Raw genomic sequence first — 2832 nt, 5'->3', positions numbered from 1 at the left:
AACTACATTAAAGTACTGTAATCCTCCAAGTCTGATGAGGAAATATATAGTAATAACAATTTAAGGACCTTCACTTGACATGCCAAGCAACAATTCATTCTTTCTACACCAGGATTCAGTTACAGTTAATAATTCAAGTCAATCATTTCAGTTCTAATTTACTGATCATTTTTACACTGTAATCAAATGAATTTATATCAAGTGTTACAGTTAAATGTATCTGGCCCTTGGTTTTTGTCTGAATCTGAAGAATTGTATAATGTGACAAAATTCAACTAAGTTTAATGACAGATCTCAAATTTATTACTTTTTCTCAGTATTTTGAAAATAAAATATGAATACCTTTTCTTTATAGCTGTTCTTCATCTCGAGAAACCCTGCCACATATACAATTTTGTAAATGTGCTTGTCCCATAATAACAATAATATTTTGTCTGTGTGGAATTTATGCTATTTCCCGAATCCTGACACTTGTTGAAGACTGAATGGTGCTCACTTAATATCTTATTTTGAGGTAAACTTGTGTTGGGGAGTTACTGTCTCATTGAATTTACCCACATCTCCAATTCCTATTTAGTATAATTTAATCAGAAATTCCAATCATTTGTAAATAGTGCTATGGAGTGAATATATTAAAAGGTGATTTACAGCATACACAATACCAGTCTGGCTAGGTGTTCACGAAGACTTCAATACTATTTCATTTTTCATTTCAAAAATGTAAGGTGTTGAGAAATAAGTTGTTCTGATGTAACTAATGTAAAAGTATGGTCCAGTTACCGGAATCAAGCTGTTTCACCTGTACTGTATTGATTTTTGTAATTGGCTCTTGTTAAAATTTAATACAACCCAACAATTGAAAGAGAATGGTTAAAGCTGTGGTATATCAACATCTGGTAAAGGAAGATAATCTGAAGCCATTGTATAGACATTTGTCTTTTGTTAAAGACTGTTCACTTCTTTTATGTGAAATAGAAATTCATTTTTTTAAAAGCCAAATGTTGCTTCATCTTTCATGTTTTTGGAGTGGTTCAGCTCACAAAAACTGAGCAAATTCAATACACTAGCCGTAATACTAAACGTTCTAAAACATATATAGAGCTTTGTTAAGGGCATTTTTGACAAAACTTGAATGGTGTACCCGTCCAAAATCAACCCATCCTTTTTAAAAGGTATATATGAAATAAACCATTAGTTATAAAAAGAAATTAAAAAAAATACACACAGCCTTGGATTAAAACCGTTTTCTAGAAGTAAAATTAAAAACATTCTCTAGAGGTAAACAAACTTCACAGTTAATTCTGTTATTTATAATAAAGCTTTGACATTTGGATTGGGGTAATCATACACTTTAATGGATAGTGTCTAGTAGTAAAGAACTCAGTCAACAGGACATATTGTTAACCTAATCACAATTAATTATCAGATAATCAACTCTAGAGAGACCTGTAGCAATTGTTCTCCATACACCATAGAAATTCATCAATATTGTTTAATACCATCCCAGAATCGTAAAAAAATATGTAAAAAGTCCCTATAAGTACCAATAGCGTTAAATATTCATTCCCGACTTTCAATTCCTTTGTCAAGCAATTGATCAACAAGGAGGAAAATCCAACTAACAGCTATTACTAGTGACATTATATATAAACTGCCGTTTATGTCATAGATGTAAACAATGAAGCATGTTTAAAGTTAGTTACAGATTTGATTATATCACAGACCATGAATGGTTAATCTAAAAGAATCTTATTGATTCTTGTGAAAACAATAAAACAGTTTTCCTTGAAAAGTGAACATGTTGTATACTGTTAGAGGCTGGTCTAGTAATCGAGAAAAAAAGGGAGAATTCTTGGTTGACCTTATAGAACTAAGTTGTGAACCTATACCAGTTCTAAATCATGAACTTCATCAGTTGTTTAATATCCCATCTTGTTGTTGTTGGTGGTTTTTTTTACATTTGAACTATCCTTTTGACATTTCTATTGAAAGAAGATATCTTATAAGTTTAATAGACTTGTTGTTAGAGTTTTTTGTATTGTTATTTTGGTGACAGAAAAACTAATTTGCAGCTAAACATATGGAGTTGTCTCATTGTCAAGCAATCCATATCTCTTTATTTTAATATATGAACACTGGAATATAACTTGTGTCTATCTTATGCATGTACTGTAAATTCAGAAATATCTAAATTTTGTCAATAATGTGAGAGAGTTGTTATGATTATTACATTATCTAAGTTGTTTCTGTACGACAGATGTAAGTACAGTGGTTGATTTTAAGAGTTAGCTGTCAGTAACATTAATAAAGTCTTATAAAGTAGGGTTTTGTTATCTATCAGGTGCGTAGCAACCCATAAGCAAAAACGCAGTTGCGTACACATCGAAAATTTCACAAAAATAAAAATATGGTAAATCTAGTAAGACTATAACCATGATAACTAAAGTAATGAAGTTAATAAAAAAAAAATATATACAAATATGTTAATGATCTGACGCTTTGTAGCTATATTCTTCTGAAAACTAGTCTTCCCTTTTCATTTACGAAACCAGCATTGTGATTCTGTTGCTGATGCAAACAATTTAAAATGGGTGAGTCCTCCGGGTGTCAAAACACCATTGTCATGTCTTTTATGCCTCCCTACCCTGACATGCATCTTTTCTGAAGATTTCAAAATAACTGATGAAATAAAATATGACATTCTTAAGAGACCATGGACATCAACTCATTTTTATGAAACTGAAAATGTAGAATGTATCTACCTTTCGTCGATCATTTGATAGCAAAGTTGAGCGGCCCCCAGACCCCCTGCCGTATGAATTCCTTCTCTGG

The sequence above is a fragment of the Mytilus edulis genome, unplaced genomic scaffold, assembly GCF_963676685.1.
Source record: "Mytilus edulis unplaced genomic scaffold, xbMytEdul2.2 SCAFFOLD_198, whole genome shotgun sequence".
NCBI lineage: Eukaryota > Metazoa > Mollusca > Bivalvia > Mytilida > Mytilidae > Mytilus > Mytilus edulis.
The sequence above is the reverse complement of the archived record's forward strand: the minus strand, read 5'-3'. Positions refer to the sequence as shown.